This window comes from Pelophylax lessonae (genome assembly GCF_965119305.1).
Source record: "Pelophylax lessonae genome assembly, chromosome: 2".
In the NCBI taxonomy this organism is placed as follows: domain Eukaryota; kingdom Metazoa; phylum Chordata; class Amphibia; order Anura; family Ranidae; genus Pelophylax; species Pelophylax lessonae.
The window spans coordinates 507,555,793-507,572,283 of NC_138769.1; positions in this window are offsets into that span (position 1 = coordinate 507,555,793).

Consider the following 16,491-nt stretch of genomic DNA (forward strand, 5'->3'; position numbering starts at 1 on the left):
CAAGGCGGAGATAAAGGCAGTGCTGGAAGAGGCAGGAAGATGGAGCATAAAGGAAGAGGGATGAGGAAGCCGTATAGCCCAAAATCAATGCCCAGTAGGGCTGAAGAAAGAAGAGCGGCAGCAGAAGACAAGAAGAAGAGAGGCAGTGAGAGAAGAAGCAGGGCAGCGCAGAAGCCATGCACGTCCCGCTGGGAGGCGGGAACAAGGGTCAATTCACCTGAGCTTCAAAGAAGAAGTGAAGAACAGAGTTATGAATGGCAGGACGCTGTAGGTGCTAACACAGGTCCTGGCAGGAAAAGAGCAGCTTCAATTAATGACACAGAGGTTTTGGAAGAGCAAGACAGGTTAAGTACTGGTGAGTGCAAATATTTTGTCTTCCCTGTCAGCAACTTTGTTGCAGCTTGTAAATAACTTATCTACAGCCCCCACTGCTAGGAGGAGTGATGATTTTGCGTCAGTATGGTTAGGTGAAAGTGGGGCAACGAATACAAGGATAGAAAAGCTGCCAATTGAAGTAGCAACAAGTTCAGCTATAAAAAACAATATGGCTGTTAGAGACTCCTCATCTGCAGCACGCAGGGAAATTATGCCTTGTATACTGTCTCCGCTTGGTTTTCATGTAGCATTGAGTACAAAAGAAAAGATATGGCGGAGAGAGTATATTGAATTGTTTTCATTACTCCCTAATCAAAAAGAATATTATTTTAAATCTGAAAAGGAGAAAAGCGAAGAGGATAAAAAGAAACCAATTCCAAGATCATTTAACAATTGGCTGCAAGCCTTTGTTACATTTTCCAGTATTTTATGTGAGAAGTTTCCTGAACTTAGTTCAGGTCTATTCCAACACATAGACATAATATTGGAAGCTTACCGAAACTTTGGTGGGCTTGGATGGTTTTTCTATGATGAGGCATATAGGAAAAAAATGGCGGTTCACTCTAATATGGGTTGGGGTAATAAGGATGTGGGTCTCTGGTTGAACCTATTTGTCCCACAGAGACCTGCTTTACCTCGATCGAACAGTGTAGCAGTGAGTAGCCAGGCTAGTGGATATAAAAAAGGTGTGTGTTTCGCATTTAATGACACACAATGCAAATGGCCGAATTCATGCAAATTTCGTCATGAATGTGCTTTTTGCACTGGTCCTCACCCTATAAGCAAATGCTTTAAAAAATTGGCTCAGCAATCAAGTAAGGATAATTTTCAAAAAAGCCAGAACGCTGGTGAAAGTGGAAAGCGTGGAGCCATGGCTGTGCCAATATCCAGACCAGTTGACAGCACAGCTAATTAGACAAGGTTTTGCATTTGGTTTTAGTCTACCAATTTTTGATGGATTTGGTTGTAGTTGGGTAGAAAATTTAAAATCGGTGTAGGAGCTATCTGATATTGTTAGGTGTAAATTAATAAAAGAATTACAGGAAGATAGAATAGCGGGTCCATTTATTTTTCCTCCATTTTCAAATTTTCGTTTGTCTCCGCTGGGGATCGTCCCTAAGAAGGAACAAGGAAAATATAGACTAATCCATCATCTATCTTACCCACGCAAATTTTCTCTGAACGATCAATTCAGGGATGATTTGTGCTTGGTTACATATGCTTCTTTTGAAGAAGCTATTGTCAAACTACAGAATGTAGGTCAGGCAGCGTTGATGGCAAAGGCCGATATAAAATCAGCATTTAGACTGTTACCCATAAACCCCGAAAGCTTCAATTCATTGGGTTTCCAATTCGAAGGTATGTACTTTTTTGACAAATGTTTACCAATGGGATGCTCAATTTTTTGCGCATATTTTGAGAATTTTTCGTCATTTGTGGAGTGGGTGGTAGCAAAAGAAGCAAGGTCTAGTAACTTAGTACACTATCTAGATGATTTCTTTTTCATAGGAAAACCTAACTCTCAGGATTGTGCCAGGTTATTATTAAAATTTTTTGAAGTGTGCGAGAAATTTGGCATCCCATTGGCACATGATAAAACTGTATTCCCTACTACATGTATTGAATTTTTGGGAATAACGATAGATTCTGTAAGTATGGAATATAGATTACCTCTAGAAAAAATTGAAAATATCTGTAGTACAATTCTGAAGGTAATGCGTCTTAAGAAGGTTTCTGTAAAAATGATGCAACAGTTATTGGGTTTGGTGGCATTTGCGACGAGGGTGCTTCCGATGGGGCGTATTTTCTCCCGCAGGATGTACCTAGCAATCGCAGGCTTAGCAAACCCTTATGCACACATCAGAGTTACAGCAGAAATAAAGGAAGACCTGTTAGTATGGTATAAATTTCTGGTAGAATTTAATGGTAGATCAGCATGGCAGGAAGAATTTATTGTCGACCAAGACTTTAAATTATATTCTGACGCTGCTGGATCTGTTGGTTTTGGGACAATATGGAGAACCCATTGGTGTGCTGCCAGATGGCCAGTAGCTCGGATTAAGAATGGTTTAGTAAAGAATATAGTGTTACTTGAATTATTTCCAATAATTGTAGCTATAGAAATATGGGGAACTTATTTTAAGAATAAGAGGATACTATGCTCTACGGACAACAAAGGAGTGTTGTATGCTCTAAACTGCCTATCATCTAGATCTAAGCCTGTGATTCGTTTGCTGAGGTATTTAGTGTATAAATGCTTGTGCCTTAATTTATGGGTGAAAGCTCAGTATGTAAGAGGAAAAAGTAATGTAGTAGCTGATGCTTTATCTAGATTTCAAATGAACCGTTTCTTCCAGTCTTTTCCAGAAGCAGACGCGAAAGGATCTTCTTGCCCCCCGCAACTATGGGAAATAGTGTGATCGTGGATAACATTATAAAATCCTTGGCTCCTTCAACTTGGTCGGGTTACAGGGCGGTGTGGTTATTATGGTTGGCCTTTTTGAATTCTCACAATATGGGAATTTTTGAAGTATCTGAAAGTCTAGCTTTATTGTTTTTTAATAATTTGATGGAAAAGGGATACTCTTGGTCACATATTAGTAAGGTGTTATCAGGGGTATCCTTTTTTCTGCAGTTGCATTCGTTCCCATCTTTATTAAAATTCTTCTCCATAAGACAAGCTATGAAAGGTTATAAAAGGGCTAATTTGGTTCAGGACAAAAGACGTCCTATTACGCTTCAGATTTTGTGTGAGTTATGTGAAAGTTTAGATAAGGTTTGCTATTCACAGTTTGAGGCTGATATGTTCAGGGCAGCTTTCTCAATTTGTTTCTTTGCTGCTCTGAGAATATCGGAATTAGTTCCTAAAAATGGTAAGAGTGGGGACGGTTTGAAATGTGACAATATTTTGGCTACTTCAAAGAATATTAAATTATTCTTGCAGCGGTCAAATCTGACCAAATGGGAAAAGGCTGTTGGATCACGTTGGCTCGGTGTGAAAAAAGGTTGGTGTGCCCAGTGAATTTGTTAAATACTTATTTAGGGTTTAGACCAAGAAAGGAGGGTTTCCTATTTATTCACCAGGATGGTTCGCCTTTGACAAGATTCCAATTCCAAGCAGTTTTGAAGAAAGTGGTAAGATATTGTAAGTTGAATGATTTAGTCATATCCTCGCATTCATTCCGTATAGGAGCAGCCACTGAGGCTGCAAGGTTAGGTTTAAATTCTGATAAAATTAGGCAAATTGGTAGATGGAAATCGAACGTTTTTAACCACTTAAGCCCCGGAAGATTTTACCCCCATTCCGACCAGGGGGTATTTTGCGATTCGGCACTGCGTTACTTTAACGCACAATTGCGCGGTCGTGCGACGCTGTACCTAAACGAATTTGACGTCCTTTTTTTCCCACAAACAGAGCTTTCTTTTGGTGGTATTTGATCACCTGTGCGATTTTTTGATCACGCGCTATAAACAAAAAAAGAGCGTCAATTTTGCAAAAATAGCAATATTTTTCACATTTTTTTATATGAAATTCCCCCAAAAAAAAATGTAAAAATCAAAATTTTTAAAAATTTTCGGCCAATTTGTTTTATGCTACCTATGTTTGGTAAAAAAAAATCGCAAAAAGCGTATTTTGATTGGTTTGCGCAAAAGTTATCGCGTTTACTAACAAAGGGAAAGATTTTTGTCATTTTTGTTGTTTTTTTTTTTAACGCGTAATGGCGGCGATCTGCGATTTTTTTTGCGGTACTGCGACATTGCGGCGGACAGATCGGACCCTTGACTGACATTTTTGACACTTTTGGGGTTACCAGTGACATTTCTACAGTAATCAGTGCTATACATATGCACTGTTACTGTAAAAATACACTGGTAGTGAAGGGGTTAACTTTATTTGGAAGGGAGGGGCTGTGTGTGTCCCTAGGGGCGTGGTTTCTACTGTGATTGGCTGTGGCTCTAGCTGTAAGGACACTGATCAATGGATCTACATACCAGATCCGTTTTATCAGTGTCTTTGCAGCGAGGAGAATGACAGGCAGTTTGTTTACACAAGCTGCCTGACATTCTCCCTCTCCCCCGCCGATCGCCGAGTGGCCGGCGGACATCGGGTCCGCTGGTCACACGCGCGGGGGGGTCCGTGACCACGCGGGAGCGGGAGCGCGCCTCCGGGGGCGCGCGCTCGCTCCCTAGACCCTCACAAGCAAGCAACGTAGCCCTACGTTAGTTTGCCTGTGAGGGGCTGACCGCCGACGTAGATAGTCGTGCGGCGGTCGGCAAGTGGTTAAATTATACGTGAGACCTAACAATATTTTTTGACTTACCTAGGTATCCATCGGATAGTGTGGATAGTCGGCCATTCATATATATTTTGGGCACACAGAAGAGCTGCTGCTAGAAGCTATACGGAATCCCTTGGTCTGGATAAAGAATTATATTCTGTTTGTTGGCATGGTATTAGGGGAATGGTGTGGGCGGATCTCCTGGCTGAGTTGGGAACTATGGCGGATATGTATTCTCACCCGGATGTACTATTGGTGCACCTGGGTGGGAATGATATAGGTCATAAGAGAACGTTGGATTTGGTGTTTCAAATGAAGCACTATGTCCGAACGATTAAAGCTCTATACCCTGGGTCAGTAATAATTTTCTCTGAGATTATACCCGGGTTACAATGGTCATGTTTAAGTCTTTGTCGTTATGGGGAAAAGATTCGTGAAATAATTAACAGGATAATGGAAAAGTTCATGTCTTTGGGTTATGGTTTTTCATTTCGCCATTTAGAATTGGAAGGTAGCATTAAAGGGTGATATAGAGCTGATGAAGTTCATTTGTCCGATATCGGACTTGATATATTCAACAGCAATCTTCAGACATGCATTGAGAAGGCCGCAGTATGGGGGTAGACAGAGGTAGTGCAAGGTGCACATCCTCTGTCTGTTTGGGGACAGTGTAATAATATTGTGTTATGGTTATTCAGCTCGAGCTCTAATAGCTGAGTTGAAAATTTGTATGGAAGTCAAAAGTTATAAGTCATATCGTTATGAGTATGAAGTTGAAGTTTTAATAAAGTGTATATTCAAACCAGTTAATAAAGGCCGTGGCCAAAATTTTGCCATTAAGAAGTCTAGTTGTGTGTTTATTTGCATGTCTGAAGATTGTTTAAGAATAAATGCTGCGTGTGATCCCATGTTGGGAAAAGGGGGAAATAGGTTTCAAGGCCCCCCTTTTCCTCATGGGATCACCGCAGCCTGAGGGTTTCAAGGCTCCCCCTAGCAGGTGAGGGCGTGGTCTCATGGGGGGCTTATACCTGATAGGTAGGGGGCTTCGGAGGCTGCTAGAAGCTTCTGGAAGCCCCTTTGGGGTCTATAAATAATAGGTGCTGACTGGAATTGGCGCCAGACTTCGCGGGATGACACAAGCTGCTGAGCTCACCCAACCCCCCCTCCCCTTGTCGCGGCCTTATTAATGTGGTGGGTCACCTTTTCGTAAGAAAAGGGGGACAGTGTAATAATATTGTGTTATGGTTATTCAGCTCGAGCTCTAATAGCTGAGTTGAAAATTTGTATGGAAGTCAAAAGTTATAAGTCATATCGTTATGAGTATGAAGTTGAAGTTTTAATAAAGTGTATATTCAAACCAGTTAATAAAGGCCGTGGCCAAAATTTTGCCATTAAGAAGTCTAGTACTCTGCTTACCTATATTTCTTGGTTTGTACAACTTTTTCTGGTCTGTATTTATTGTCTTTATTCGCTTCATGGGGGTGAATTGTATCACCATTGACTATGTCAATCGTCGGCAGGTGTATGAGCCCGCATGGATGTTGTTTTTATTTATTTTTTTATTTTTCGGGCGAGCTATGCTAGACATTGCCAGCTGGTATCATTCACCCTCAAGAAATGTTTTGCTAATTGTTTCTTTGTTTCCTTACCGTTTTATTTATTTATCAATGGACCTTTCAGATTTATTGAAAATGCACTTGTCTACTTAGGGATTGGGGGGTTTTCTTTTCCCTTTTTCTTTCATTTTCATTTTTTCTTATTTTTCATATGTTTTCCTTATATTTTTCCTTTCTTGTCATATTGCTGGGACTGTTTTTAAAACGTATGTCTATGTTTTCGTGTTTAAAATTATCAGATGGCCGATTGATTACAGGTGTCAACCCCAAGGGGTGTGCATTTAAAATTGCAGGCTCTCTGATACTCTTATTGTAGTGAACAAGCACATTTGACACGTGTGAAACGCATCTAACTGTATTCATGTATCCTGTCTGATTATACAAAAAAGGATTTCACTTCATTCAAGGTTCTGGTGGTGTGCGCCCAACCTTTCTTCTCAATTATACATTGCACCATGCACCACCCCCATTATGTCTGGGAGGCCAACAAGGAAAGGCAGATGTTCCCATGCCACTATGATAGGGCCAGCAGTCTGTGTCCACAGGCAAAGGTGTACTTGTCCCATCGTCAGGCAGAGCACATTTGTTTTTACTGATGTTGCCCATGCTATCCAACCACAGCATGCAGAAGAGGTGGTGTACTGCGTTACTAAACCATCCTCCTCATCCTCTATCCCCCAAGCTGACACTAGTTCCCAGTCCACCACAGAGTGGCCTATTCTGCCTCCTTGTCCACAGCTACTCCTGCTATAGCCCCACCATCATGCATGGAGTCAGCTGAATTATTTGAACACATCAGCCACTTGCTTCTTGAGGATGCACAGGCATTAATTGATTCTGATGTTGGCTCTGAGGTTGATGAAGGGAGTAACATGAGCCTACACTGAGGGGGGAACACTGATAAACAACAAAAAAATTGGCATTCATGTTGCCCCATACATTTGGGCCTGAGTGTACAATATTTTGGCTCCTTCACATAAGGCTTGCTCACTGTGGTGCAGAAACGTGTTATTTCCATCCAAAGTCTAAAAATACTAAAATGTGGCCTCATCATACAAACTGGCTCCTCCCCAAGCCGTTGTTTACAAAAAAAGGAAAGCTTGCAGGAAAAATCAATTTAAATGGCAGTTTTGCTGCAACAGGTTCTTTACACGGTACAGATGCGCCACTTTACAGGCAGACTAAGGAGACCCCCCAGGCACTATATTTAAAGGTATTTTTTCATTTTTATTGTTTCACTTTAGGCATCAATAAAAGCACTGCTCATTTTTAAAAACAATATTTTTAAAGGTTTTTTTTGCATTGATACATGTCCCCCTGGGCATTACCCAGGCCCTCATGCCCTTTATATGGCCAATAACTTGCATCTAAGCCTTAAAAATAGGGAGTTTGTATTTTTTGAGTTCTAGTCACATAGCCTTTAATAGAATTCTGGGTTCTGGTTAGAACTTTTCCCCCTGTTCTGGAGTTCTGGTGTAGAACAGAACCTAGAGGTGTTCTGCCCATCACTAGTCTAGACCTAGGATCTTAGTGGCTCCAAGGGGACACAGGTATAGATAAGAAGACTAACACTGATAATTGCAGGAAGCACAAGATCCCTGCACTTCAGTACTGTTGGTACTTAAAGCAATTGTAAACAAAAACAAAATAACAAACATCACGCCCCCCCCCCCCCACTCCCTCGTTACTGGCTGTGATTGGCAGCACTGGGAACCAATGGCTCCTAGTGTTCCAGCAAAGCTAGTAAGATATGGAAGTGAGGGGAGAGAAGAGCTGCAGATGTGCACAGCACTGGATTGAATGAGGGCTCAGGTAAGTATAAGGGAGGGGCCAAAATCAATGCCTAAACATTTTTTACCTTGCAGTAAGGTAAAAACTGTTTAGCCTTTAGAACCACTTTAAGCACATTGGGGTAGATTTACTAAAGGCAAATAGGCTGTTCCCTTTGCAAGGGATGCTGCCATTTGCAAGGAAAATTTTCTTTAGAGCATAGTGAATGTGGTTGAATTTTCACTTTACAAAGTTTACCTAATCACATGCAAGGACATTATTGTATTATTGAATTTATCAGAGCTTTTCCTCATTCATTAAGTTCTGGGAAATATTCCCTTGCAAAATGAACAGCCTCATTGTGTTTATTAAATCAACCTATTTAGGTTATAACAACTCTCTCAGTTTCTGTCCTTATTAGTTAAAGTCATTTCAATTTTTCAACATCATCCTTATGTAATTATGGTAATTAGGAGAAGAGAAAGGCTAAAAACTAGGGATCGACCAATATTGGTTTTTCGTTGCCAATACCGATACTGATATTTTGGCCATCGCATATCTGTATCGGCCGATATGGGCCGATATTTTGTACATTTAACGTTTTGAGAAATAAAGATAATTTTTGATGCAAATCTGGTACTGAACATGTTATTTATTTTAATGTTTAATAGCTGGATTGCTGGTACCCTGTGGTGGGTGGCTGGCTGGCACCCAGTGGTAGGTGGGTGGCTAGCTGGCACCCTGTGGTGGGTGGTTGACTGGCTGGCACCCTGTGGTTGGTGGCTGGCACCCTGTGGTGGATGGTTGACTGTCTGGCACCCTGTGGTGGGTGGCTGGCTTACTGGCACCCTGTGGTGGCGGGCTGGCTGGCTGTCTGGCACCTTGTGGTGGGTGGCTGGCTTGCTGGCACTCTGTGGTGGATGGCAGACTGGCTGGCACCCTGTGGTGGGTGGCTGGCTGTCTGGCACCCTGTGGTGGGTGGCTGGCTTGCTGGCACCCTGTGGTGGGTGGCTGTCTGTCTGGCATGCTGTGGTGGGTAGCTGGCTGCCTGGCACCCTGTGGTGGGTGGCTGGCTGGCTGGCACCCTGTGGTATGTGGCTGGCTGGCTGGCACCCTGTGGTGGGTGGCTGGCTGTCTGGCACCCTGTGGTGGGAGGGTGGTTGGCTTGCTGGCACCCTGTGGTGAGTGGCTGGCTGTCTGGAACCCCCGTGGTGGTGGGTGGCTGGCTGTCTGGCACCCTGTGGTGGGTGGGTGGGTGGCTGGCTAGCTGGCACCCTGTGGTGGGTGGCTGGCTGGCACGCTGTAGTGGGTGGCTGGCTGGCTCAGGGGTTGTGGGTGGCTGGCTGGTATAGGGCCTGTGGACGGCTGGCTGGTACAGGGCCTGTGGGTGGGTGGCTGGCTGGTACAGGGCCTGTAAGTGGCTGGCTTTCTGTCACCCTGTGGTGGGTGGCTAGCTGTTTGGCACCCTGTGGTGGGTGGCTGGCTGTTTGGCACCCTGTTGTGGGTGGCTGGCTGGCACCTTGTGGTGGGTGGGTGGGTGGGTGAGTGGCTGGCATAGGGGCTGTGGGTGGCTGGCTGGTACAGGGTCTGTGGGTGGCTGGCTGATACAGTGCCTGTGGCTGGCTGGTACAGGGCCTGTGGGTGGCTGGCTGGCTCGCTGGTACAGTGCCTGTGGCTGGCTGGCTGGTACAGGGCCTGTGGGTGGCTGGCTGGCACGGGGCTGCTATGGGTGAGTGTATGGCTGTGATACACTCCCACGAGACTAGTCCAGACTCCAGACGAGGCTGTTCAAGGTGAGGGAGGCGGAATGAAGTCACAAAAATATCGGCAATATCAGTAACTTCCGGGGCCGATTCCGATATATCAGGGAAATTGCATATCGGCCCTCGATATATATCGGCCTTGCCGATAATCAGTCGATCCCGACTAAGAACGAATATCTTACTACACCAATCTTCGTGGACAACCTAACCTATTTCTATAACAAACGTTCTCAGCAACTACGTAATCACCAAACCTGACTGATGTAAAGTGAAACTTATGAGCATAATACATGTACTAAGGATGTCAGTCACTTTTAAGCTTTTTAAAACTTTTTTCACTGTATTCTTACTGGTTTTGCAGAATACAAGTATTTCACATGACCAGGAAAACAGCTATTACAAAGGAAAAAATCAACAATTCCCAGTTGAGGTTCTGTTCAAGTGCTTTTGAAGTTTATTTTATGGGTGTTCATAAACGCATTTTCAGATTTGAGCATTTTTATTATCCAATTTAATGCTCCTAATTACTAGAAGAATAAGAGACAAGAACTCCCATGATAAACATGCATTTTCTGTCATTTTTCTAGCACTCACATTTAGGGATAAAAATCTAACTCTGCAGCAAAGAAGCTCATGTACTTTTTTAAGCTGCAAGTGACAAGCTTCAAGCAACACAACGCTCAGGAGTGAATGAGTACCACACGATATAGTGGGATTCAAATTGCTCAGGTGTAAAGAAGTGGTAAGCTGATCTCTGTTCTCTTATATTTCTTTGTTCATTTTCTCACCTTCCAGTAAAAGTACTATTTCATGTTATATGTAGCCTTTTCTATACACCTCCATTACACTACAATAAAGCTCATTGATTCATAAATCAGTGTCAAAAGACCAAATGAAGCTCAACATATTTCAACTAAATACAACCTAATATACTGTTACATATATATTTAAGCTTCATTGGCAAATGTTACTTTGAAGAAAAATTTTAATTCACATCTGCTAAAGTTCTTTAATTCTTCAGTAGGCTTTTTAATGAATGCTAAGCCAGTCATTATAGCAACATAAAATATTAAATTGCTACACACAGTAGTTTTGTTCTACTTGCTTTGACCTCGTCAAGTGACATTTGCTTGAAGTATTTTTAACAGGAAAGACAATCAATAATTCTGAGGCTAGAGAAGCCAAATACATCAAATGCTTCTCAAGTAAGATGTTGCACATAAAATTCTCAATTAAGCTTCAGAAATCATTTCTCAAGTGGTCTAGATACCTTAAAATCTTTTTAGAATGAATTAAACTAACTGTAACCTGTGGTATTTAAAGTGGGTGTTGGAGTTTATAGGCATAGAACATTATGGGTAACAATGGTGCAGAATTTTCAGTGGAAGCTGGTCCATCTTGTCCAAACCTTACAAACTACTTATGGTTGCTTTAAGGCTCAAGTGAGCTTGTTTCTAAAACCATGCTGTAAAGGTTTTTCCTCCTCTTTTTATTGAGTAGCTCTCTAGTCTAAGCCCAACTTTAAAAAGTGCAGCATGGAAGTTTCAAGGAAATGAAATAGCTTAAGTTACAAAGAAAAAAATCTGCACGACCACCGTAAATCACACTTTTGAAAGCATGAAGAGATGACTTATAAAATTTTTATATTCAATGTGTAAAAAGGTTAAAGTGCTAATGTATGAAAAGGTTACAGCAAAAAGATATTGTGTATAAGGTTGCAAAAATGAAAGGATGAGCATTGAACAGATATATTTAAGATGCAATATGGAAGTCTCTGGCTGAACATTTTTTTTCTTAAGAAAAGGTGAAAAGTGGAACACAAATACAATTTTTTATCTTGTCTTTTAACATGCATTGCACATAAGCAGAATCTAATTTTCCATTGCAGCTAGAAAAAAGCTTGAAAGAAAATATCTGCAACAGGAACTGGGAAGCTGATAAAGTTTAACAAAATATCTGGGTGTTTACATCAACTAGGTAATTGCATAAAATGCACAAGAGAAAACGTGAGCTCTGGATAAGTAAATTGCTTTATAGCCACATTTTAACACTCGCCTCCCCTGGAATCAAGTACCAGCTCCCCTCTCCAACTTGTGGTTCCTGGCACCTCCAGCTCAGTTTCAGCTCAGGTTTTTATTGCTGTTTGTGTTTCCATTACCATCAAAATGTAAAAGGAAACAGTATGCATAAAAATCTAATAAAAGTTCTAGCTTTTTCCCCACTATATTCAACATTGCCATTTGACTATTTTTCCCTAGAGCTGACATTTTATTCCTAAACTAAGTGAACTAAAGGTTGCAATAAATATTTTTGAACCAGGTCATTTGACATATAAGAGCTGCCTTCTTTTTTACTTTTTTTCCAATGCTGGATGGCCCTCATTGACATAAGGTGGTTTTCCACTGCATGGAACCGAACGGTTCGGCTCGCTTTTGCGCTTTTCCACTGCATGGTACTGCATGGTACGGTGTTGGAACGGTTCAGTACGGTACGATGGCACTTTTCCACTACATAGAACCGAACTGTACGGCTCGCTTAACAGTACCACCTCGGTTGTGGTTCCAAGAGGGCTGTACCGGTACCATATCCCACAATCCTTTGCATGCAGCCTTGACTGTTTGTCACTACTAGCCACTGATTGGTCAGAGAATCGTTGTTATCCCACCCACTTATTATTAGTGGAAAAGCAAACCGTACCAAACCGTACCGAATCGTTCCAACACCGTACCATGCGGTACCATGCAGTGGAAAACCAAACCGAGCTAAGCAGAGCCAAGCAGGGCCGAGTGGAGCTGAGCCAGTACTTGCAGTGGAAAAGTGCCAATAGAGAGGCTTGCTGACTCGACAAAGTCAGCACCATTGCCTACATCAGTGATACTGTACTGTGAGGGTAGGCAGGTGTTGGTCCATGATGCCCTGGATTCAGTGTGTTAAAAGATCCTGCATGTCCAGGAATTGCCCTGGATCTTAAAGAGGTAACTCAGTGCCAGAGAGGAGGAACTGTAAATATGGCAGACAGAGCCTGCATCATATATATATATATATATATATATATATATATATATATATATATATATATATATATATATATATATTTTTTTTTTTTTTAATAAACTGTAATTGGGCTTTCATTTCTAGAAGCTGGCAATCAGTTTCTACAGTCAACATAAAAAAAAAATGTTGGCCTTGGCCTTAATGCCTTAACTTTTATTTTTATAAAAAGAAAACCTGTAATATAAAAAATGTAAAAGCTGCCATTGCTGATGACAGGCTTTTGTAGCACTTCTATGGAGTGTTATGACAAATACTCCCCCCCCCCCCAAACAGAATATTGCATCTGTAGGTAAATAGGAGAGTCAGAACCTTCACTAAGTGGAAGAGTGAATTTGATAATAAAGTTGGCAGTGCCTCCACCAAGGACAGGGACTCAATGAACAGAGGAAATTCCTATCCTTGGAAATTAACCAGTAATTTAAAAAAAAGTCATTGGGAGCAGATTAACTACTGAAACCAGCATATAGCATTAACTATACGTATATACTGAAGTTGCACATCAGTAAGGAAATAATACAAGCTTTATTTAGGCAAAGATTAATAATAGTATATATATCCAATGTATAAACTGGTATTTTCAGCAAAGGGCCCAACAAGAGTCCTGGTGGAATTGTGCACATATACCCAAATATATATAAGTATTATTAGAGATACCTCCAGATGAATGTTGCAGGGGCCCCTGAGGATAACCATGATGCAGTGTTCGCCTTGGTATCTGGGAGATGTGAAGACAAGAACTGCAGTGATGAGGAGACCCTCCAGCCATTCTCCAACCACCCTGGAACACAGCTTTTCAACAGCAAGGACCATGGCGTGGCACTCAAACTCAGAGTTAGCCCATCTACAATCTGTGTGTTAGTCCCTAGAAGAATCTAATCTGTCATGCAAAATAAACTCTAAAAACCAGAAATGGCCATTGGATACCTAACCTGGTTTGAGCTTATGCTGGTTGTTGAGCCTTTAGCTAAAACTAGCTATTGAATCCCAGACCAGAAGGGACAAGGTTAATTAGACTAACATGAGCTGCATATAAACTCTATTGCAATGTAATAAACAGGTTCACCTACTAATATACAGCAAGGTGACCAATACACACGCGCACTGTGTCAAAGACCGAACTATCTGGTATATTGCAAATGTAATAACAAGTGAACAGATATACTTCTGTCACCAGTTAATTAATACATATATACACCCAGAAGCTGTGGGCAACAACAATAAACTACTACACTTGTGAAAAAACCCTGCTTCTGGACTAGAATAACAACAGTTATACTTTCGTTCTAAAAAAAAAGCTAGTAACTGGACATTATGCAGACCACATCCTTTAGTACTTTTTTACTGACTTGGAAAAGTATGCAAGCCAGGAAAGGGAGAAATTCTTATTAGCATATATTCTCCAGGTCAGCAACTAAGAAATATTGAAATATGTAATATCATCGCTGGCATAAACAATGCAGTGGCCAGGAGTATGTAGCAAACAACCTACTATACAGAATTCCAGGTTTAGGAGTATGTAATATACAGCCCAGCACAGCATCTATATATACAGTATGTATTATCATACTGTACAGAATGCAGAGTATGGCATAGGGGGCATTGGCATAGGGAGTGCAGAATTCAAGAGTACTCCCCCAACACCTATTTAGCCACCCCCCCCCCCCCAAAAAAAATGTTCTTACCCACAAAACAAAAATTCCTCCCTCCAATAATATTCTACCTCCCCATGCAAAAACTCCTTCCTCATCCTCAGTCATCTCCCTCGCCTGCAGAAGAGTGCCACAAAGCAAAAACCTACCCAACCTCAGAAGCAGAGCAGTGTCCGGTACAAAATGTGCAAACATGCTTCCAGAAATGCCCTTAGCTTTGCATGATGGGAAATTTTAGAGGTGAGCAGGAGCCTTGGAGAGCATCTGGGCTGCACTTTACCACCATGTAGGTGACCTGCATAGCCACAGCCAATGACACCCACAGTTTTTTAGGGACTCCTGCATAGCAGTAAATTGACTCAAGGCAGCAAGAAGAAAAAATGAGACATGTTCCCAGGTGTCTAGTACTAACAATGCCTTTGGGACTGTTTAAAGTCTATTCCAATTTGGTCAATCTCCACTTTGTTTGTTTGTTACTATGGTAGTACCTAAAGATTAGATGTGACAAGTATAACAATGCTTGTCTGGCTGTTCCAAAAACTGACCAATTGGGTACCCTTAGTTCTTACCCACACTTCAGCCTTTCCTCATGCTATCTCTGGTGAGACTTCTTGTCCCTTGGGCCTCACTAATTAAGCAGATCAAATAGAATAATTTATAATAATGCCTACATCCAGAAAAGCTCACAGTTAAATAGCATTCAGTCTCCATGTTTATCCTTGAGAGAGTGACAGTGTAGGCCAGTTTAGAAATCGGAGCAGTCTGAAGTACAGAACATGCAGAAATAAGAGCAGAACACAGTGGTGTGCAGTATAGAACATGGAGCAAAGTTTGCAGTGTGCAATGGTGTGATGCACAAGAACATACAGACAGTGGTGCGGTGTAGAGTATAGAACATACAGAACCATGGGCTGAGTGGAGTAATGTGGAGTATTGAATACACAGCACTGTGACTGGAGAACAGCAATATGCATTATAGAAATTGTAGCATCAGATATTACAGGACAAAACAAGAGTGTAGATAGTGCAGCTGTATGTAAAGCTTAACAATGTGGGGTATAGAAAGTACAATGTTATGACCAGAATGAAATTATGATGAGTAGAGAATGTATTGGAGAGTAAAGCAATGTACAGTATAGAATGTACATAACCATATGCAGAGTTCGGCACTTTTTTTTTAAGAACGTACAACACATTCACGTGTGTGCAAAGTAAGAGGTCTGATTCGTGAAATAGTATGTACAACTCAGGAAACCAGTGTAGCATATGGAAAATTCAGAGGTACATGCTGAAAGATATTTATTTGTGGAAAAGGGATATTTAGTAGGATGGCAAGTCACAACTCCTACCTATAATGGGTGAATTTACTAAATGCATAAAAAAACAGTGCACTTTGCAAGTGCAGCTGTACACTGGGAGTGCAGTTGCATTCATTTTCCACAGAGTTTAATAAATGTGGAAAAGCCCTGTTGATTTCCATTATCTAATCATGTGCAAGCAAAAATGCTGTTTTTCTTTTTTTCTTTAGTGAAGTGAAGCAAAGTGAAGCTTTACCACATTTACTAAGCTCTGCAGAAAATGAGAGCAACTGCATTTGCAAAGTGCACTCTTTAGTAAATCACCCCCAGTGTATATAGCCATAGGCATTGGTCCAAAGATAAAAATTTTGCTAACTTTCTTCCCCATTAATGCCTCCAACAGGCACATCACCCTGCTGCAATCCTATTTCACCTATTACAGTAAAAATGATAGTCCTCTTCCTTCATATCCATCCTCAATTACTCTTATTCCTGATCTAGACACAGCTATAGATATACTGCCCTCTCTCCCGGAGCTCTAGAATTATTCTCATTTCCTGTACTCCCTTTGCCCCTACGTGTTTGTTTGTCATATACTTTTTTGAATGTCCTGCTTACCCTTTAAAATGTTGTAGTGATTTAGAAAAATGTTCTGGGTAACATGGTAGAAGACTTTTATTTTATTT